At 42.5% G+C, this 23,604-nt stretch overlaps 1 long non-coding RNA gene across 50 annotated transcripts in view; it reads right to left on the bottom strand.

The window, feature by feature from the left end:
- The window catches only part of LOC118386390 (uncharacterized), an 84,782-nt gene that overhangs the window by 39,507 nt on the left and 21,671 nt on the right, over window positions 1–23,604 (bottom strand). For all 50 annotated transcript variants that reach the window (XR_008140117.1, XR_008140115.1, XR_008140122.1 and 47 more), the window contains exon 2: window positions 11,567–11,754. This is a non-coding gene — a long non-coding RNA (uncharacterized LOC118386390). The remainder of the gene's footprint in view (window positions 1–11,566; window positions 11,755–23,604) is intronic.

Here is a 23,604-nt window from a genome sequence, read left to right as displayed (position 1 = left end):
GGTAATGGTGGTTTATATTCCTTCTGTGACCTTCCCTTTCAGAGAAGAGAATGGGGTCAATGTGAGCCATGTTAGATTGTTACATTTACATTTGAGTAATTTAGCAGATGCTCTTATCCAGAGCAACTTACAGGAGCAATTAGAGTTAAGTGCCTTGCTTGGGGATTCCAACCAGTGACCTTTCGGTTACTAGCCCAATAACCTTACATAGCAGGCATAAATGCCTGAAACTAGATCCCCTACATACTGGTCTTGACCAGAAGAAGAAAAAAAAACTGTCGGGGGAGGTTCTCTTCAGCACTGTTTGAACCAATCCGGTAAATGTGGAGGAGGAGCTAAGATGGAGTGTCACCTTGTTTAATGTCCATAAGCGGAAGTCAAGTCACAGGCCTGTTTTCCATTTTCCATGAAAACCGGAACATTGTTGGGCACTCGGCAGAGGCTACTGGCCCAACGCTCTTAACTGCTACGCTAACTCTGCGACCTCCATGACACCCCCACAGCCACATCAGACAAAATATAACCGTTCTCCCAAAACAGGGTCTCCTTGTTATGTCATGCTTGTTAGCATCACAAAATGTTGTTTGTTTTCCTCTGAATTCTTTGCTGTTCTAAAGGAGGGGGAATTGGTGTCATCTTGCCTAGCTTGTATTTTGTTGTTGATATTTCACAATTCTTCAATGCCCTGAGAGATATGACTCACAGAAAGACTTAATGCATCCTCCATGTTTCTCATTGCCTGACAATTCTCTATAAAGCTCTGAATTGGGTCATAGTCTGTTGATTATAGCTTTGAAAAACAACAGAGTGATCATCGGTGGAATTTGTTAAATGTCAGAGTATAAACCATGGTAGCAGGCCAGCCTGGAAAGAGCAAAAAACAACACACAGGCAGACAATGAGAGGGTGAAGGAGGACAACGGCAGTGAGAGGGTGAAGGAGGACAACGGCAGTGAGAGGGTGAAGGAGGACAACGGCAGTGAGAGGGTGAAGGAGGACAACGACAGTGAGAGGTTGAAGGAGGACAACGGCAGTGAGAGGGTGAAGGAGGAACAACGGCAGTGAGAGGGTGAAGGAGGACAACGGCAGTGAGAGGGTGAAGGAGGACAACGGCAGTGAGAGGGTGAAGGAGAACAACGACAGTGAGAGGGTGAAGGAGGACAACGGCAGTGAGAGGGTGAAGGAGGACAACGGCAGTGAGAGGGTGGAGGACAACGGCAGTGAGAGGGTGAAGGAGGACAACGGCAGTGAGAGGGTGAAGTAGGACAACGGCAGTGAGAGGGTGAAGGAGAACAACGGCAGTGAGAGGGTGAAGGAGGACAACGGCAGTGAGAGGGTGAAGGAGGACAACGGCAGTGAGAGGGTGAAGTAGGACAACGGCAGTGAGAGGGTGAAGGAGAACAACGACAGTGAGAGGGTGAAGGAGGACAACGGCAGTGAGAGAGTGAAGGAGGACAACGGCAGTGAGAGGGTGAAGGAGGACAACGGCAGTGAGAGGGTGAAGCAGGACAACGGCAGTGAGAGGGTGAAGGAGCACAACATCAGTGGATCTACTGGAGGTTTGACCACCACCTGCCTCCCTCAGGTCAACCTTCCAACAAAAGATAACTAATCATAAACTATGCCATTTCTTACTGTATGTTAGTTACCCAGGTTATACTTCAATCAAACTGGATTGTTTTTTGGGACCAATCTTAATGCCTGTGTCCTGGGCAGAATGGTGTGCATGTTCCAACGTCTAAAGTTCTTCGGATCCAAAGAAAAGGCAGAAAAGGGGGGTATGGTGTCAGCAGTGAGATCAGAAAACCAAATGCGGTTAGTAGAGATGAAAACATAATTAAAACGATGGATTCTCAAGCTATACTGAAAGGCGAAACACTGTGTGAGTGGAATACAACCTGTCACTTCAATAAAATGGCCTCTCTTGGATATGTTGATATTGGGTTGACAGGTGAATTACAACTGGAGTTCAAAGAGTTTTACACAAATCAGCTTGGACTGATGATCAGTTAATCATGATTCAATAAAAAACGACAAGACCCCTACAAAACAAAGGCTCTTGTCTCTCCCAAGTAGTAGGCCTTTAGAGGTCACAGGTTCTTGCCTCGCCCAAGTAGCACATTTTGTTACGTTACAGCCTTATTTTGAAACTGATTAAATAATCCCCCCTCATCAATCTATACACAATACTCCATAATGACTAAGAAAAAACAAGGTTTTTCTAAATTTTTGCAATTTATTTTTTAAAAACAATACTTATTTACATAAGTATTCCGACCCTTTGTATGAGACTCGAAATTGAGCTCGGGTACATCCTGTTTCCAGTGATTATCCTAGAGATGTTTCTACAACTTGGGAGTCCACCTGTGGTAAATTCACACACCTGTCTAAATAAGGTCCCACAGTTGACATGTCAGAACAAAAATCAAGCCATGAGGTCGAAGTAATTGTCCATAGAGCTCCAAGACAGGTTTGTGTCGAGGCACAGATCTGGGGAAGGGTACCAAAAAAATTCTGCTGCATTGAAGGTCCCCAAGAACACAGTAGCCTCCATTATTCTTAAATGGAATAAGTTTGGAACTACCAAGACTTTACCTAGAGCTGTCCACCCGGCCAACCTGAGCAATTGGGTGAGAAGGGCCTTGGTCAGGGAGGTGACCAAGGACCCAATGGTCACTCTGGAGCTCTGCCAGAGTTCCTCTGTGGAGGTGGGAGCACCTTCCAGAACCATCTCTGCAGCACTCCACCAATCAAAATTTTATGGTAGAGTGGCCAGACGGAAGGCACTCCTCAGTAAAAGGCACTTAACAGCCCACTTGGAAACGCCTAACGGACTCTTAGACCATGAGAAACAAGATTCTCTGGTCTGATGAAACCAAGGTTGAACTCTTTGGCCTGAATGCCAAGCGTCACGTCTGGAGGAAACATGGCACCATCCCTACGGTGAAGCATGGTGGTGGCAGAATCATGCTGTGGGGAAGTTTTCTGTAGCAGGGACTGGGAGACTGGTCAGGATCAAGGGAACAATGAACAGAGCAAAGTACAGAGAGATCCTTGATGGATTTTATAACATAATAACACACAGAAATGGGAGCCTTTGTTAATTAATATGGTCGAATCTGGAAACTATCATTTCGAAAACAAAACGTTTATTATTTCAGTAAAATATGGGACCATTCTGTATTTTATCTAACGGGTGGCATCCCTAAGTCTAAATATTCTTGTTACATTGCACAACCTTCAATGTTATGTCATAATTACGTAAAATTCTGGCAAATTAGTTTGCGATGAGCCAGGCTGCCCAAACTGTTGCATATACCCTGACTCTGCATTCAATGAACGCAAGAGAAATTACACAATTTCACCTGGTTAATATTGCCTGCTAACCTGGATTTCTTTTACCTAAATATGCAGGTTTAAAAATCTATACTTCTGTTTATTGATTTTAAGAAAGGCATTGGTGTTTATGGTTAGGTACAGTCGTCCAACGATTGTGCTTTTTTCGCAAATGCGCTTTTGTTAAGTCATCCCCCAGCGTTGCATCGATTATATGCAACGCAGGACACGCTAGATAAACTATCATCAACCATGTGTAGTTATAACTAGTGATTATGACGACCGTTGCACTCGTTGCACTCCACAAGGAGACTACCTGTTACGCGAATGCAGTAAGCCAAGGTAAGTTGCTAGCTTGCATTAAACTTACTTTATAAAAAACAATCAATCATAATCACTAGTTAACTACACATGGTTGATGATATTACTAGATATTATCTAGCGTGTCCTGCGTTGCTTATAATCTGACTGAGCATACAAGCATACAAGTATCTAAGTATCTGACTGAGCGGTGGTAGGCAGAAGCAGGCGCGTAAACATTCATTCAAACAGCACTTTCGTGTGTTTTGCCAGCAGCTCTTCGTTGTGCGTCAAGCATTGCGCTGTTTATGACTTCAAACCTATCAACTCCCGAGATGAGGCTGGTGTGACCGAAGTGAAATGGCGGACTAGTTAGCGCGTGCTAATAGCGTTTCAAACTTCACTCGCTCTGAGCCTTGGGGTGGTTGTTTCCCTTGCTCTACATGGGTAACGCTGCTTCGATGTGGTGGCTGTTGTCGTTGTGTTGCTGGTTCGAGCCCAGGGAGGAGCGAGGAGAGGGACGGAAGCTATACTGTTACACTGGCAATACTAAAGTGCCTATAAGAACATCCAATAGTCAAAGGTTACTGAAATACAAATGGTATAGAGGGAAATAGTCCTATAATAACTACAGCCTAAAACTTCTTACCTGGGAATATTGAAGAGTCATGGTAAAAGGAACCACCAGCTTTCATATGTTCTCATGTTCTGATCAAGGAACTTAAACGTTAGCTTTCTTACATGGCACATATTGCACTTTTACATTCTTCTCCAACACTTTGTTTTTGCATTATTTAAACCAAATTGAACATGTTTCATTATCTACTTGAGGCTAAATTGATTTTATTGATGTATTATATTAAGTTAAAATATGTGTTCATTCAGTATTGTTGTAAATGTCATTATTACAATAAAAATAATAATAAATCGTCCGATTAATCGGTATCGGCTTTTTTTGGTCCTCCAATAATCCGTATCGGTATCGGCATTGTAAAATCATAATCGGTCGACCTCTAATCTGTATACTACATGTATGCCTCAATATTGTGCTCCTGCGATGCTAAGATAAATAAATTATATGATGTTGTATTATATAATGGTGCCATGGGTAATGTTTTCACCAGAAAACATACAATGAAAACTCATGATTCTTTTTGCTACTGTTCTAAGGCATGGACACTATGCTCTTTAAACTTGTTGACCGGCTGGGGCTGAGACAGGTGTGCTTAGTTTCAGGTGCAGCTTGTCCACAACCTGTGGATGCCATAATAGGGTCAAAGTGTTCGGGGTAACATTGGCATGTGCTGTATGCCCATAAACATGCCACTCATAGCAGTATGGGAATGCCGCTGCATCGCTGCGGTGTCACCATCTGTCTGTTCCTCCAGCACATGATAATAACGGAACGTAGCCTCAGTGTCAGGAGAAAAAAAAACTGACTTATATATACGGGACGGGTCCAGTGCCCTTGAAGCTGCCATTGCACAAATGTGCGCTGACATTTGATGTGTGTGTGTGTGTGTGTGTGTGTGTGTGCTTATGTGTCTGTGTCGTTGTGTGCGTGCTGTAAAAGATCCTCCCCGTGGACGAAGGCACACAGTGCCAGTAGGAGTGTGTAGGGAGTTGTGGGTCACACAGTGCCAGTAGGAGTGTGTAGGGAGTTGTGGGTCACACAGTGCCAGTAGGAGTGTGTAGGGAGGTGTGGGTCACACAGTGCCAGTAGGAGTGTGTAGGGAGTTGTGGGTCACACAGTGCCAGTAGGAGTGTGTAGGGAGTTGTGGGTCACACAGTGCCAGTAGGAGTGTGTAGGGAGGCGTGGGTCACACAGTGCCAGTAGGAGATTTAGATGCACTATTGTAAAGTGACTGTTCCACTGGATCTCATAAGGTGAATGCACCAATTTGTAAGTCGCTCTGGATAAGAGCGTCTGCTAAATGACTTAAATGTAAATGTAAATGTGAGTGTGTAGGGAGGCGTGGGTCACACAGTGCCAGTAGGAGTGTGTAGGGAGTTGTGGGTCACACAGTGCCAGTAGGAGTGTGTAGTGAGTTGTGGGTCACACAATGCCAGTAGGAGTGTGTAGGAAGTTGTGGGTCACACAGTGCTAGTAGGAGTGTGTAGGGAGTTGTGGGTCACACAGTGCCAGTAGGAGTGTGAAGGGAGGCGTGGGTCACACAGTGCCAGTAGGAGTGTGAAGGGAGGCGTGGGTCTTTCATCCAGTCACATTACTCTTTAGGGAGCAGAGTGTGCAGGAGGAACCCACACAAACACGTCTATCTTGGCATAACTCTGATTTGACAAAGAAATATCAGTGAGCTATCATTAGATAGGCTAGCCAGCTGCAGCTAGCTATTATGCTAGCTAGCTGCTGTCAGCTTGGTAAACACAAGGTCAGCGCCGGCTTAACTTTCTGTTAACTTCTTATTCTCTACTTTAGCCCACATATAACCAAATTAGCTATTGTTTGGTGTGATGGAATGGCAAAGACACACCCCAAAACACCACCCACATGAAACCACACCCCAAAGATAACTTGTTTGCCCTCAGTCATGGCCGCTAGCATCTTTTAAATTAGCACTGATGAAAAACGAGGCCAAATCAGGAAGTGCAGTTCTACTTTAAAAAAGTGAAAAAGAAATGACAGAGGAACAACACACCTCAGAGACAGACAGACAGATAGAGAGACAGATAAAGAAAAAGAGAGAGAGAGAAAGAGAAAGGGCATAATCTCCCTCACAGACATATTTATCATTCTCCTCTCTATCCACCTCAACAGACCAGAATCATACTTCAATCCTTCATAGCTCATCTGTGAAATTAGACATGACTAGACATGTATGAATCACCAAGTCACACACTTACCCTATGCAAAGGTGAGATAAGAACTTGTCTCTGAGAATGAGCCTGTTGGCGTGACTGTCTCTTGTGTGGGAGCGAAAGGGGTGAGAGGGCACTAAGATGTATGGGCAGGAGGCAACTATCTTTAGGAATGTAATCTCCTCTGGTTGAAGATGAGCTGAGCTGCACTCGTTCAACACTAGCGACGCCTACCCATTCTTAACATCAGCAAAGCCTTGTGCTGTACACAGCCCAGGCATATTTCTGAGCTAAATACAGTGTGGGAAGAGAGGGATAGTTCTAACACCTCGTAAACCATTGCCCAGCCCCCTTCAGCACCTCATGTTGGTGCCTATGGCAGTAGAGGTTGAGTTACTGAGGATTCAATGAGAATGTGAATAAACAAGCCATTGGTTGTTTGTACAGATATAACTGCCCATATACACCATCGTCTAGAGTTGTGCAGGGTTGAGAGTGGAAAAGGACATGGAGACTGAGAGGATATGGTGGCGGTGCCAGAGGTGCCAAGATAACTGACTCAGCAAGTCATCTGCCAACACTCCGGCTTTGATGTCTGTTAACCCTTAATGGCTGACATGTTGAGGGTGTTGGAGTTGGTTTTTCAATGATGAGTCATCTTATGAGTCACTGGACATTGTTCTGTATAATTTAGAACCAAACATTTGGTTTATGTCAGTGTCTTGCTAGCAAGCTTGCACTTGCTAGCTAATTTGTCCTATTTAGCTAGCTAGCTTGCTGTTGCTAGTTAATTTGTCCTGGGATATAAACATTGTTATTTTACCTGAAATGCACAAGGTCCTCTACTCCAACAATTAATCCACACATAAAACAGTCGACCAAATCATCTCTCGTCCTTCTAGGCCTTTTCTTCTCATGACTTAATATTGCGATTGGCAACTTTGATAAATTAGGTGCATTACCGCCACTGACCTTGTTCCTCTTTCAGTCACCCACGTGGGTATAACCAATGAGGAGATGGAACGTGGGACCTGCTTCTAGAAACCAATGATGAGATGGGAGAGGCAGGACTTGCAGCACAATCTATCTATTTTATCCCTTGGCAATGCAGACGCTCGTTGTTGCGCGCGAGCAGTGTGGGTGCAATAATTTAATAATATAGATTTCTACATTTATTTTGCAACGCTCGTGCACGCTACTTGAGTGGTGTAGAATGCCTGTTAGGGTCATTTTTGACCAGGCAGCTATAAAATCATTCACACACCACAAAAACCACAAAGACAGACACACACACACATGAGAAATTGAGATTGTGTGCGCTACTGATTGAAATCAGACAAAACGAATGTGCAGCATCTCCCCTCCATGACCCCACACGACTCAAGTTCACAGACAAAATAAACAAAATGTCAGACAAAATAAATATTTATTGAAAGCATTGTTTACTAATGGGGAATGCAGTCAGAGAGGCTATAAAGGTGCTGCAGATGACAGTCCCCCTAGTTCTCTCTTTGCTGAAGCAATGAGTGCATGTTTCAGTGCCCAACAGGTCGTAGACCTGATTTATTCAGATGTCCAGGAGGAGAAAAGAGGACAATGATTTTGAAGAGGAGGAGGTATCTGAAGAAGAAGATGGGGAAGAATACAACCCAGAGCACGATGCATCATCTTCAGATGTAGAAAAAATAACCCAAGCTGAGACATTTTTGAAAAAGAACAGCATAATAACATGGTCCTTGTCACCATATGACAACCAAGGCAGGATGGCAGCACAAAATGTCATAAGGATGACCCCAGGGCCCACAAGACATGCATTTGCCCATGCCCAGGACAGTGCCTCAACATTCTACATGTCATAAGGATGACCCCAGGGCCCACAAGACATGCATTTGCCCATGACATTGACTCAACATTTTACATGTTCATCACACCAGCCATCAAAAAAATCATCCTAGAGATGACAAATTTGGAGGGTTTAAATAAATATTTAATAAATGTGAGTCAAGACCTGCAAGACGTGTGAGAGACAAACTGGCGGCCATAAGAGAGATCTGGGAGAAGTGGGTGGAGCGTACCTCTACAACCCTGGGCCTGAAGTAATGGATGAGCAACTGGTTCCATTCAGAGGTAAGTTTTTATTTTCATATCTGTAATGTAAGTGATTTATGTGATTGTTTTTTGTGACACGGATACTCCCTTTCTGGGAGTATATGCCCAGCAAGCCAGCGAAGTATGGCATCAAGATATGGGTGGCCTGTAACACACAATCCAGCTACGCTTGGAAGATGCAAGTCTACACGACCAGCGGAGGCCCGGAGAAGAACCAGGGGATGCGGGTTGTGCTTGATGTGACAGATGGACTGAGGGGGCACAATGTCACGTATGACAATTTCTTAACCTCTTATGAAGAGGAAGATCACCATGGTTGGCACAGTTAGAAAGAACAAGCCTGAGCTCCAACCTGCACTCCTCTCAACAAGGGGGAGAGAGGCCTTTACAGCTGGGAAAGGCACTTTCAAAAATGGGAGCGCCTTGCCCGCACAGCAGCCTCTGCAACGCTTGTGAAAGCAATTCAGGGAGCTGAATCTTGTCCTTATCCACCTGAGGCAGCAGCTGGGGCATGCAAGAGGAGGAGATGCCAATTCTGCCCCCCAAAGAAGGACTGTAAAACAAACACTATGTGCTGCACGTGAGGAATATATCTGCAAAGTTCATGCACACACACTTGTATACTGTCCTACATGTGCTAAATAGAGTTGATTGATTTATGTTCAGCATGTTTTTGTTTTGTATCTATTATCTTATTTTATTCTAATTTATTGTTGTTGTTTATTAACCTCGTGGGTGGGGGCAATGGTTCAAAACATGTGAGAAGACTAGTATTATGTAGTTGAATTCCTCATTGTACAGTATATAAGAATATATCACAATGTTGTCAAAAAGTACAAGATTTATTCTTTCCCTTCAATAACATGAATTCAAAACAACTTGTTTCACATTTCTGGTACTTTCTTAGGCTTTACAAGTGCCTTCTCTTGCCTAAAAATGTATGTTTACACCTATTCAGTGCCTTGAGCAATAATAATAATAATAATAACAATTATAAAGTAACAGGAAAGAAAACAATTATGACGGGTGTGTTGTAATAAAAATGAGTGGTGTCCACTGATTAAATGCATTCTTTCTGCATTGTGAAGAGTGAAAACCCAGATATTTACAAAGTTTGTGATGAATGACAGGTTGTTTCTTCATGCAAAATAGATTTGGGGTTTAAAATTCAATTACGCTGCTTTATTTTAGGGTTTTAGTGAAGGCGGGTCATTTTTTTACCCTTAGGAAAAGGGGAGTATGCAGAATGCTAAGACTACACAAGGGTTATTAATGTCTGCGCTCTGTTGCTGTCCTGCTGCCCACCCACTTGTCATTGTTGTCATGTTTACATGTCCTGGGTCAGCTGATGCTCTGCTAAATACTGTAGTCTACTACACAACATTTCCTCAAGAGGCTTTAGTTTCTTACTGCATCTGTCTATTCTCTTTGGGTTATTTTGACACTGACAGGACATACTGTACACACCACCATTTATTCACCAAGTTCTCTCCTTAACTGCTTTGTAATCAGTAGACTGCACTGATCTTTGATGAGAATATAAGTTGTTAATTGTCTGGTTGATTAACTTCTCTAGGGTAGGGGGCAGCATTGGGAATTTTGGATGAAAAGCGTGCCCAAATTAAACTGCCTGCTACTCAGCCATAAAAGCTATAATATGCATATATAGTGGATTTGGATAGAAAACACTCTGAAGTTTCTAAAACTTTTTGAATGATGTCTGTGAGTATAACAGAATTCATATGGCAGGTAAAAACCTATGAAAAAATCCAACCAAGAAGTGGGAAATCTGAGGTTTGTAGTTTTTCAACTCATTCCCTATTGAAGATACAGTAGGATATTGGTCATGTTGCAGTTCTGAAGGCTTCCACTAGATGTCACCAGTCTTTAGAACCTTGTTTGATGCTTCTACTGTGAAGTGGGGGTGAATGAGAGGGGAATGAGTCAGGGCTCTGCCAGAGAGCCACGAGCTCAATCTCGCGCGTTCACGTGATAGTTAGCTCTGTTCCATTGCAATTCTACAGACAAAGGAATTATCTGCTTGGAACATTATTGAAGATTTATGTTAAAAACATCCTAAAGATTGATTCTATACATCGTTTGACATACGGACTGTAACGGAACTTTTTTACTTTTCGTCTGCTGCTAGTGACGGCGCGTCATGAGTTTGGAATACAAAAAGGAGGTATTTGGACATAAATGATGGACATTATCGAACAAAACAAACATTTATTGTGGAACTGGGATTCCTGGGAGTGGATTCTGATGAAGATCATCAAAGGTAAGTGAATATTTATAATGCTATTTCTGACTTCTGTTGACTACACAACATGGCGGATATATGTTTGGGTTGTTTTGGTCTCTGAGCGCCGTACTCAGAATATTGCATGGTGTGATTTTTCCATAAAGTTTTTAAAAATGTGACACAGAGGTTGCATTAAGGAGACAGTTGTATCTTTTAGCAATGTTTATTATGAGTATTTCTGTAAATTGATGTGGCTCTCTGCAAAATCACCAGATGTTTTGGAACTACTGAACATAACGCGCCAATGTAAACTCAGATTTTCTTTTATATAAATATGAACTTACCGAACAAAACATACATGTATTGTGTAACATGAAGTCTTATGAGTGTCATCTGATGAAGATCATCAAAGGTTAGTGATTCATTTTATCTCTATTTCTGCTTTTTGTGACTCCTCTCTTTGGCTGGAAAAATGGCTGTGTTTTTCAGTGACTTGGCTCTGACCTAACATAATCGTTTGGTTTGCTTTCGTCATACAGCCTTTTTGAAATGGGACACTGTGGCTGGATTTACAACATGTGTATCTTTAAAATGGTGTGAAATACTTGTATGTTTGAGGAATTTTAATTATGGGATTTCAGTTGTTTCGAATTTGGCGCCCTATAGTTTCACTGGCTGTTGACGAGGTGGGACGCTACCATCCCACGTACCCTAGAGAGGTTAATTTGGTACTTGACTGGTACTTGATATGAAACTCACTTTTGAAGAAGCTCTTCACCTTCAGGTAGCCGACGCTGATGCGGAGCACAGAGAGTTTGTCCAGGCGAGAGCGCACATCCTCAGGGAATGGTAGGAGGCCTGTCAGCCTGTCCAGCTCCCCATTCAGCCGATCCCGGTGGCGTTTGGATGGGTTCGACTTGACCACATCTGGAGCAGGAGATTTCTTGCTGAGGGGAAAGGAGACAAGATCATTATGGTTAGTTAGACAATAGGTACTTATTGTGCTGATTCTAAATTACTACAGTGGTCTCTGTAGAAGGAAATCTGATTGTGATCATTATTGTTGAGAGATGATGTACCTTGTTGTAAAATGAATGTGTATACCAGCATTACAGGTAAACAATCTTTGGATGACTTTACTGGATGACATACTGGCATACTGTTTGAGGAAAAGATCATGATTATTAGAAAGCAAATTATGGACTCCTCTTTAAATCTGCATATTCCTTCAAAGCTCAGTTGTCCTGAGTCTGCACAACTCTGCTAGGACCTAGGATCAAGAGAGACACTCAAGTGTTCTAATACTATATCTCTTGACACAATGATGAAAATAATCATGGCCTCTAACCCTTGAAGCTGCATACTGGACCCTGTTCCAACTAAACTACTGAAAGAGCTGCTTCCTGTGCTTGGCCCTCCTATGTTGAACATAATAAACAGCTTTCTATCTACTGGATGTGTACCAAACTCACTGAAAGTGGCAGGAATAAAGCCTCTCTTAAAAAGCCAAACCTTGACCCAGAAAATATAAAAAACTATCGGCCTATATCGAATCTTCCATTCCTCTCAAAAATGTTAGAAAAAGCTGGTGCGCAGAAACTGTATACGAAATGCTTCAGTCTGGTTTTAGATCCCATCAGAGCACTGAGACTGCTCTTGTGAAGGTGGTAAATGACCTTTTAATGGCGTCAGACCGAGGCTCTGCATCTGTCCTCGGCTCCTAGACTAGAGGTCGACCGATTAATCGGATTAAAAAAAAAAAATGTATACCTTTATTTTACTAGGCAAGTCAGTTAAGAACACATTCTTATTTTCAATGACAGGCCGAGGAACGGTCAGTTAACTGCCTCGTTCAGAGGCAGAACGACAGATTTTCACCTTGTCAGCTCGGGGGATTCAATCTTGCAACCTTACAGTTAACTAGTCCAACGCAATAACGACCTGCCTCTCTCTCGTTGCACTCCACAAGGAGACTGCCTGTTACGTGAATGCAGTATGCCACGGTAAGTTTCTAGCTAGCATTAAACTTATCTTATAAAAAACAATCAATCATAATCACTAGTTAACTACACATGGTTGATGATATTACTAAATATTATCTAGAATGTCGTGCGTTGCATATAATCTGACTGAGCATAAAAGCATACAAGTATCTAAGTATCTGACTGAGCGGTGGAAGGCAGAAGCAGGCGCGTAAACATTAATTCAAACAGCACTTTCCTGCGTTTTGCCAGCAGCTCTTCGTTGTGCATCAAGAATTGCGCTGTTTATGACTTCAAGCCTATCAACTCCCGAGATGAGGCTTGTGTAACTGAAGTGAAATGGCTAGCTAGTTAGCGCTCGCTAATTGTCGTTGTGTTGCTGGTTTGAGCCCAGGGAGGAGCGAGGAGGGACGGAAGCTATACTGTTACACTGGCAATACTAAAGTGCATATAAGAACATCCAATAGTCAAAGGTATATGAAATACAAATGGTATAGAGGGAAATTGTCCTATAATTTCTATAATAACTACAACCTAAAACTTCTTACCTGGGAATATTGAAGACTCATGTTAAAAGGAACCACCAGCTTTCATATGTTCTCATGTTCGAAGCAAGAAACTGAAACGTTAGCTTTCTTACATAGAACATATTGCACTTTTACTTTCTTCTCCAACACTTTGTTTTTGCATTATTTAAACCAAATTGACCATGTTTCATTATTTACTTGAGGCTAAATTGATTTTATTGATGTATTATATTAATTTGTAAGTCGCTCTGGATAAGAGCGTCTGCTAAATGACTTAAATGTAAATGTAAGTTAAAATAAGTGTTCATTCAGTATTGTTGTAATTGTCATTATTACAAATAAGTTTAAAACAATCGGCCGATTAATCGGTATCTACCTTTTTGGGCCTCAAATAATCGGTATGGGTATCGTCGTTGAAAAATCATAATCGGTCGACCTCTATCCTAGACCTTAGTGCTGCTTCTGATACCATCAATCACCACATTCTTTTGGATAGATTGGAAACCCAAATTGGTCTACACGGACAAGTTCTGGCCTGGTTTAGATCTTCTGTCGGAAAGATATCAGTTTGTCTCTGTGAATGGTTTGTCCTCTGACAAATCAATCGTAAATGTCGGTGTTCCTCAGGGTTCCGTTTTCGGACCACTATTGTTTTCACTATATATTTTACCTATTGCGGATGTCATTAGAAAACATAATGTTAACTTTCACTGCTATGCAGATGACACACAGCTGTACATTTCAATGAAACATGGTGAAGCCCCAAAATTGCCCTCGCTAGAAGCTTGTGTTTCAGACATAAGGAAGTGGATGGCTGCAAACGTTCTACTTTTAAACTCGGTCAAAACAGAGATGCTTGTTCTAGGTCCCAGGAAACAAAGAGATCTTCTGTTTAAACTGACAATTAATCTTGATGGTTGTACAGTCGTCTCAAATAAAACTGTGAAGGACCTCGGCGTTACTCGAGACCCTTTTTTGACGAACATATCAAGCTTTTTTCCATCTACGTAACATTGCAAAAATCTGAATCTTTCTGTCCAAAAATGATGCAGAAAAATGTATCCATGCTTTTGTTACTTCTAGGTTAGACTACTGCTCTACTTTCCGGCTACCCGGATAAAGCACTAAATAAACTTCATTTAGTGCCAAATACGGCTGTTAGAATCCTGACTAGAACAACAAACAAAGTATCATACTACTCCAGTGCTAGCCTCCCTACACTGGCTTCCTGTTAAGGCAAGGGCTGATTTCAATGTTTTAATGCTAACCTACAAAGCCTTACATGGGCTTGCTCCTACCTATCTTTCCGATTTGGTCCTGCCGTATATACCTACACGAACGCTATGGTCACAAGACGCAGCACTCCTAATTTTCCCTAGAATTTCTAAGCAAACAGCTGGAGGCAGGGCTTTCTCCTATAGAGCTCCATTTTTATGGAATGGTCTGCCTACCCATGTGAGAGATGCAGACTCGGTCTCAACCTTTAAGTCTTTACTGAAGACTCCTCTCTTCAGTGGGTCATATGATTGAGTGTAGTCTGGCCCAGGAGTGTGAAGGTGAACAGAAAGGCTCTGGAGCACCGAACCACCCTTGCTGTCTCTGCCTGGCCGGTTCCCCTCTCTCCACTGGGATTCTCTGCCTCTAATCCTATTACTGGGGCTGAGTCACTGGCTTACAGGTGCTCTTCCATGCCGTCCCTAGGAGGGGTACTTCACTTGAGTGGGTTGAGTTACTGACGTGTTCTTCCTGTCTGGGTTGGCGCTCCCCCTTGGGTTGTGCCGTGGCGGAGATCTTTGTGGGCTATACTCGGCCTTGTCTCAGGATCGTAAGTTGGTGGTTGAAGATATCCCTCCAGTGGTGTGGGGGCTGTGCTTTGGCAAAGTGGGTGTGGTTATATCCTGCCTGTTTGGCCCTGTCCGGGGGTATCATCGGATGGGGCCACAGTGTCTCCTGACCCCTCCTGTCTCAGCCTCCAGTATTTATGCTTCACTAGTTTATGTGTTGGGGGCTAGGGTCAGTCTGTTATATCTGGAGTACTTTTCCTGTCCTATCTGGTGTCCCGTGTGAATTTAAGTATGCTCTCTCTAATTCTCTCTTTCTCTCTTTCTTTCTCTCTCTCGGAGAACCTGAGCCCTAGGACCATGCCTCAGGACTACCTGGCATGATGACTCCTTGCTGTCCCCAGTCCATGGAACCCTGACCTGTTCACCGAACGTGCTACCTGTCCCAGACCTGCTGTTTTCAACTCTCTAGAGACAGCTGGAGCGGTAGAGATACTCTTAATGATCGGCTATGAAAAGCCAACTGACATTTACTCCTGAGGTGCTGACTTGTTGCACCCTCGACAACTACTGTGATTATTATTTGACCATGCTGGTCATTTATGAACATTTGAACATCTTGGCCATGTTCTGTTATAATCTCCACCCGGCACAGCCAGAAGAGGACTGGCCACCTCTCATAGCCTGGTTCCTCTCTAGGTTTCTACCTAGGTTTTGGCCTTTCTAGGGAGTTTTTCCTAGCCACCGTGCTTCTACACCTGCATTACTTGCTGTTTGGGGTTTTAGGCTGGGTTTCTGTACAGCACTTTGAGATATCAGCTGATGTAAGAAGGCCTATATAAATACATTTGATTTGATGACAACACAACAGCAACAAAGACTAGACACATCATAACTTTAGACAGCTTAGCCACAATATGGGTCTGTGACCTAATGCTATTATAGCTCAATTTCATAAGCTTGTAATGCTTGTAACGCCTGGCAAGAGTGACATCCACTGAAATAAGAAGCCTGAGTCATGTAACAATGGAAGAATTTCCTAACACTGAAAGAAGCAAAGGGGAACAGGAAGTTTTTAAAACCATGCTACAGACTCCAGTCACCCAAGTCATAGACTGTTCTTTCTGCTACCATACGGCAAGCGGTACCGGAGTGCCAAGTCTAGGTCCAAAAGGCTCCTTAACAGCTTCTACCCCCAAGCCAGAAGACTGCTGAACAAATGGCCACCTGGGATATATACTTACATTAACCCCCCCACTCTCAATTTTTTAAATTGCATTGTTGGTTAAGGGCTTGTAAGTAAGCATTTCACGGTTGAATTTGGCACATGTGACTAATAAAATTTGATTTGAACCCAGGCTGAATCACTTCAGTCACCCTGACTAGCAGGCCCTGCATGAGCATGGCTTCCTCTGAGTTGGGTTTATGACACACGCTAATAAAAACATGAATAGTTTCGAAACCCAGTGAGCAATAGTGGTGCACCGCTTACAGTACTGAAACTCCAGCTTGAACGCAGGAAAGACGAGGCAACTCGTAAACATGACTAATAAACACAGTGAAGCACACTGTTTTCTAGGTGAATCATTATACACTGCTCAAAAAAATAAAGGGAACACTTAAACAACACAATGTAACTCCAAGTCAATCACACTTCTGTGAAATCATACTGTCCACTTAGGAAGCAACACTGATTGACAATAAAGTTAGCATGTAGCATGAGATGGAGTCAACAACCCACACAAGTGGCTCAGGTAGTGCAGCTCATCCAGGATGGCACATCAATGCGAGATGTGGCAAGAAGGTTTGGTGTGTGTCTGCCAGAGCATGGAGGCGCTACCAGGAGACAGGCCAGCACATCAAGAGACGTGGAGGAGGCCGTAGGAGGGCAACAACCCAGCAGCAGGACCGCTACCTCCACCTTTGTGCAAGGAGGAGCAGGACCTCCAGCAGGCCACACATGTGCATGTGTCTGCTGAAACGGTCAGAAATAGACTCCATGAGGGTGGTATGAGGGCCCGACGTCCACAGGTGGGGGTTGTGCTTATAGCCCAACACCGTGCAGGACGTTTGGCATTTGCCAGAGAACACCAAGATTGGCAAATTCACCACTGGCGCCCTGTGCTCTTCACAGATGAAAGCAGGTTCACACTGAGCACATGTGACAGACGTGACAGTCTGGAGACGCCGTGGAGAACTTGTGGGGTGGCATGGTGTGTCATGGTGTGGGGTGGCATTTCTTTGGGGGGCTGCACAGCCCTCCATGTGCTCGCCAGAGTTAGTCTGACTGCCATTAGGTACCGAGATGAGATCCTCAGACCCCTTGTGAGACCATATGCTGGTGCGGTTGGCCCTAGGTTCCTCCTAATACAAGACAATGCTAGACCTCATGTGGCTGGAGTGTGTCAGCAGTTCCTGCAAGAGGAAGGCATTGATGCTATGGACTGGCCCGCCCGTTCCCCAGACCTGAATCCAATTGAGCACATCTGGGACATCATGTCTCGCTCCATCCACCAGACTGTCCAGGAGTTGGCGGATGCTTTAGTCCAGGTCTGGGAGGAGATCCCTCAGGAGACCATCCGCCACCTCATCAGGAGCATGCCCAGGCGTTGTAGGGAGGTCATACAGGCAAGTGGAGGCCACACACACTACTGAGCCTCATTTTGACTTGTTTTAAGGACATTACATCAAAGTTGGATCAGCCTGTAGTGTGGTTTTCCACTTTAATTTTGAGTGTGACTCCAAATCCAGACCTCCATGTGTTGATAAATTTGATTTCCATTGATCATTTTGGTGTGATTTTGTTGTCAGCACATTCAACTATGCAAAGAAAAAAGTATTTAATAAGAATATTTCATTCATTCAGATCTAGGATGTGTTATTTTAGTGTTTTTTTTTCTTTTCTGAGCAGTGTATATTTATTGCATTTTTTTATCATGTACATTATTAGCCAAAGGAGATAGGAATCAGTGGAGGCAGTCACAGCATCTGAGGCCAGAGGGATTTCCTGCTTTGAGGAGCAAAGCGCTACAGTCCGGCTGCTGGCATCACTCCTCTCTACAGTTTCTCCAAGACTAAACTTTTTGCAATACAAAAAGCCTGTATAGTGAAAAAATATGGAAATAAAATGGACATCTGTTCATGTCAACAAATAATGTCTGTAAACGTTCACATCTATAGAATAAACACAATGCTCCTTTGTAAATGTTCACTGTCAAAACCGAGTACTTTCAGGCACAACGGAGGCTATCAGAGGTCTTTGTTTTTGTTTTGCTCCCTGTGGTATTTCACTTCACAGGCAACTTGGTGATAATGTCTTGGGACAAACTCTTGTTGAAGGCCAAAGTCAAGTTTATGAGTCTCTTGCAGACACATGCCATTAACTGCAAATCAGACACACGTGCTCAGGCTTAAGCCAAGCTTGCTGGGACTGTAGTCCGGAGGCTCTAACTCCCCTCGCACCCGCTGGAGCAAGAACAGAATCCAGGCTCATTTCTGAACTAAAGTGCACGACTTCAATACACCATTTCACTTTTTCAAATGTGGGTTAAGGGTTGGGGGACTGGCAGCTGCTATTTATCTCAAGCGCATTGTTTAAATGGCATCTGTTCCAAAGTTTGAAGTTTAAGTTTAATAGCAACATGCACAGGATACAACAGCTGTAAAACAGTATAGTGAAAATGTTAACCTTGAGAGCTCTTTCCCTACACTGCAGTGATAGTAATAACTATAAAATAATAATAGAAAAGATCATTAAAATAAAAAACACACAACAAGTACGCCATAAGCTGAAGAAACACAAGAATACAAGTATATACAGGTCCGCAGGTCCGCATCAGTACCTTTTTCAATGTGCAGTGGTACTGGAGTGGTTGAGGTGTGTTTATACATAAAAATATGAGTAATGGTGACCGGTAGTAGGATAAATATTAGCTACTAATGGTAATGGCAAACAATAATCCATGAACAGCAGTGTAATGCTATTAATACATCTAATCATCAATCAGTATAACAGCAGCGTAGATGTGAGGTGGTGTAAGTGTGTGTGGTCAGTAATGAGTGTATGAGTGAGAGGGTATGAGTGAGGGTGTATGTGAGTGTGTGTGTGTGTGTGTGTGTGTGTGTGTGTGTGTGTGTGTGTGTGTGTGTGTGTGTGTGTGTGTGTGTGTGTGTGTGTGTGTGTGTGTGTGTGTGTGTGTGTGTGTGTGTGTGTGTGTGTGTGTGTGTGTGTGTGTGTGTGTGTGTGTGTAGAGACCAGTGGATGGGCATAGAGTCCGTATGGGCAGTTTGTTATGGGCAGTTTGTAGGAGAGGGAGAGCAGTACCTGTTAGCTATTTAACAATCTTATGGCCATGGGACAGAAGCTGTTTAGGAGTCTGTTGGTCTGAGCCTTGATGAATGGTTCCGGCTCCCGGACGGGAGCATGGAGAACAGTCCATGTCTTGGGTTGCTGGAGTCTTTGGACATTTTTCAGGCCTTTATCAAAAGCCGCCTGGGATGTACGTCCTGGTTTGCTGGGAGCTGTTCCCCAGTGATGCGCTGGGGCATCCGCACCACCCTGTGAAGGGCCTTCCGGTCGAGGTCGGTGCAGTTGCCATACCAGACGGTGATACACCCAGCCAGTATGCTCTCGATGGTGCAACTGTAAAAGTTTCTGAGGATCTGAGGAGCCAAACATGTCAGCCTCCTGAGGGGGAAGAGTGCCGTCTTCACAACTGTGCTGGTGGGAGAGGACCAGGTTAAGTCCTCAGTTATGTGGACACAGAGTAACTTGAAGCTCCACCACGGCTCCGTCGATATGGATGAGGGTTTGGATGAGGGTATGGGTTCGTTATTTCTTTGCCAAAAGAGCACTATTTTGGTGTCCTCTGGTACATTCTAATGACTTGACTATCAGCAATACACAGCTATATGATTGAATATTTTAATGAGTTTATTGAGAAAGATGTGACTTTACATGTGACTTTACAATTTAAAAAAATATTGTTAGTTGTTTTAGATATGCCTATATGATCAGGACTTTTATCTAAGAGAACATTATACCTTTTTTAACATTTAACCTGTCTTGGGATTGGTTTTATTTACAGTTTTACAGCAAGATATGAGATGCCACAATGATGTTTGTTCTTCAAATTATGTATTTTATTCAAACAGAAAAATTACGTTAATAGTCCACATTATTAAAGTTTTGTTTTTCCCAGGTTTTGACTCTCAAAATCACACGTTTTAAATATAAAAACAACTACATAGGATGTTCTAAGTTCACAACAATACTTAAACGACATCAGGAGACCACTTTTGAAGTCTGGGAAATTTAGATTTTTGGGTGTAGCTATTCTTTAATTTAAGTGCACACCTAGCAAGAGCCTGTTGTTTAGCTGTGTTTATGTAGCATATGTGATGGTAGAGCTTGCAAAACAAATATCCACTGGATTGATTCAAAATAATTATAATATCATTCTGCCAGGTAAGCATAGGCTAGTTAACATATAATTGAGAAGGTTTTTGGGAAGGGAGTGGCTCCTAATCCGTGACTGGATATTTTATGTCTGAGGCTCCATATCCGTGAGTGTGCAAATTCTCACAGTATCTTGTGAGAATTTGGGACTTCAGTCATTTTATCATGCCGAAACCAGACAATATACATAAAAGCCCAAAATATGATATTCACAATGTCACTAAGCAAAAAATATATATAAAAATCCACTATAATTTCAAAACATTATTTTGTCATGAGTTCAGTACCATTTGCTTGATTTTGGGAACCTACGATTATGGAGTATCGTTATTACAAATATATTTTTTTACAACTAACCGTCATTGTTCTATGTGGTCATTAGCTAGCTATCGTTAGCATGCTATTGTTAGCATGTTACAAACTCTGTGCTAGCTAGCTAGCCAGCATTAGCTACCTAGTTAACCAGCCTAGTAAACTCTAGTCCAGGGCCAAAATTCACAAAACCTTCTTAAGAATAAATGTATTCTCAAGGCAATTTTTTTCCTTCACTATTGACTTATGAAGAAAGTTCAGCAAAGTTGCTATTCCTCACAAAGGTTTTTGGAAATGTTAGTGTTATTTCTTATGTTTCTCCTTAAGCAAAAATAAAATAAAGCTCTTGGATTTGTCCTTGGAAATGTTCTTAATTCCAAGATAGCTGTACCCTTGTCTTAAACTCAGGGCAGTGAGAGAATAAGCTAATAAAAGCAATTTAACATTTAATTCACTCACAAGTTTAATCTGACATTTTTAGTATTGATTACTTGAAACCCAAGAACATGTTTTTGAACAATAATCTCAGCATGAAATATGCTAACATGATTGCCATTAATAGCTAGATAGCTAGCTAAATTGGCTGCCTAGCGACAACCATCTTAAGAAGATATTTAAGAAGTTTGTAAGAAGAAATTTAAGAAGTATGTAAGAAAATCATGAAATCTTAAGATATTGTTGAGGAATTGCACTTACAGTATGTTAGCGCAGCTGAAAACTGTTGAGAGGCAATACAAGAGGCTTCTTTAGACTAGTTGAGTATCTGGAGCATCAGCATTTGTGGGTTCAAGTACTGGCTCAAAATGATCGGAAACAAAGACCTTTCTTCTGAAACTCGTCAGTCTATTCTTGTTCTGAGAAATTAAGGCTATTCCATGCGAGAAATTGCAAAGAAACTGAAGATCTTGTACAACGCTGTGTACTACACCCTTCAGAGAACCGCGTAAACTGGCTATAACCAAAATAGAAAGAGGAGTGGGAGGCCCCGGTGCAGAACTGAGCAAGACAACAAGTACATTAGAGTGTCTAGTTTGAGAAACAGATGCCTCACTAGTCCTCAACTGGCAGCTTCATTAAATAGTACCCGCAAATCACCAGTCTCAACGTCAACAGTGAAGAGGCGACTCCGGGATGCTGGCCTTCTAGGCGGAGTTGCAAAGAAAATGCCATACCTTCTACTGGTCAATAAAATGAAAAGATTAAGATGGGCAAAAGAATACAGACACTGGACAGACCAATCTTGAGGTGTTGGATCACGAAGAAGAACATTCGTGAGATGCAGAAGAAATGAAAATATGCTGGAGGAGTGCTTGACACCATCTGTCAAGCCTGTTGGAGGCAATGTGATGGTCTGGGGGTGCTTTGGTGGTGGTAAAGTGGGAGATTTGTACAGGGTAAAAGGAATCTTGGAGAAGGAAGGCAATCACTCCATTTTGCAACACTATGCCATACCCTATGGACGGCGCTTAATTGGAGCCTATTTCCTCCTACAACAGGACAATGACCCAAAGCACAGCTCCAAACTATGCTAGTACTATTTAGGGGAGAAGCAGTCAGCTGGTATTCTGTCTATAATGGAGTAGCCTTCACAGTCACCGGATCTCAACCCAATTGAGCTGTTGTGGGAGCAGCTTGACCACATGGTATTTTATCGGAAAATATGTTTGTTTTGTTATTAATTAGTATATTTCAGTTTAACCACAACATTTGTTGTATTATTTGTTCCGTCTTTTCAGGTGGATTAAAATTTCTAATGCTTGTTTAAAAAATGATGATATTTTGGAGATTATTACGTTTTCAAATAGCCGAAAGTGAGCCGTTGTAATCTGAAAAAAGGGGAAAAGGCCATTCTTGAACATGGGGTGAGACATTCTTACTTTTGTATGACTGATGCCTTTAGTGAAAGGTCTAATGCTTTCGTTATATAAATTATAAATTATAAGGCAACACCATTAGCAAATAGGTAAACTGTGATATGACTAAAGAGTTAAATCAGGGTGATTTTTCCACAAATAGACAGGTATTTTCCTGTCCATGGTAGCAAGATCTTATCTATTTTTGCTAACTTTCTATAAAAAAGAGATAAGTTCTTTCTTTCAGGACATGTATACCGAATATGTCCATATCCCCGTCAGACCATTTTATTGGTAAACTACACGGTAATGTAAAAGTTGTATTTTTTTGTGATACAATATATAATATAGTACACTTATCATCATTTGGTTTTAATCCAGAGAGGTTAGAAAAAGTATCTAGATCAGGGGTGTCAAACATACGGCCCGCGGGCCGGAACCGGCCCCCAAGGAGGTTCGATCAGGCCCGCAGGATAATCTGAATGTGGAAAAAATGCATAAAAGACATGGAATTAATATTTTTAATTCGCTGCAATTCATGGATTATCCGCTAAGGGGCGCACTCTTTCCATCAGAGTAGAAGACAAGCCGCATCACTGAGACAGACTGAAAACAGCAGACGGTATCAATGCGCCATCTGCTGCTTGTTACGACGTTGTTAATATCATTAGCCAAAATGTCGTTATCCAAACGGAGAAAAGTAGATAAGGAGTGTAGAATTTTCAAAGAAAAATGGACCACGTCCTATTTATTTACAGAGATGCACGGAAAACCTTTGTGCTTGGTGTGTTTGAAACAAGTTTCGGTATTGAAGGAATATAATATTCGACGCCACTACGAGACTCATCACAGCGAAAAATATGACGGCTTGCAAGGACAACTGA

Source organism: Oncorhynchus keta, chromosome 7, assembly GCF_023373465.1.
Source record: "Oncorhynchus keta strain PuntledgeMale-10-30-2019 chromosome 7, Oket_V2, whole genome shotgun sequence".
In the NCBI taxonomy this organism is placed as follows: Eukaryota; Metazoa; Chordata; class Actinopteri; order Salmoniformes; family Salmonidae; genus Oncorhynchus; species Oncorhynchus keta.
This window is presented reverse-complemented; position numbering and strand designations above follow the sequence as displayed.